Source organism: Excalfactoria chinensis, chromosome 2 (genome assembly GCF_039878825.1).
Source record: "Excalfactoria chinensis isolate bCotChi1 chromosome 2, bCotChi1.hap2, whole genome shotgun sequence".
Classification (NCBI taxonomy): Eukaryota; Metazoa; Chordata; class Aves; order Galliformes; family Phasianidae; genus Excalfactoria; species Excalfactoria chinensis.
The window spans coordinates 63916433-63916727 of NC_092826.1; positions in this window are offsets into that span (position 1 = coordinate 63916433).

The window sequence follows — 295 nt, forward strand, 5'->3', positions numbered from 1 at the left end:
TATAACCTTGTAAGAACCAAGTAGCCAGAAACAAATTACTGATGTGTTTTTAGTTTGATATGTTGGCAAGAAAAGTACAAAAATGAGAAAATGAAATAAGATTACAGTTACACGTGATCCTCAAGAAAACATAACTTTACTCCTTCTTTTAAAGTAATTCAGTCAGTTGGTTGTGATTCATTTTTTATGGACAAACTTAGCCTTTTTCTTTGCTATTGTTTTCCGCTATTGTTTAGATGAAAAGCAGAACTATATATAATCTTTCAACTATGTTAATGTATGTTCAAATTTTATG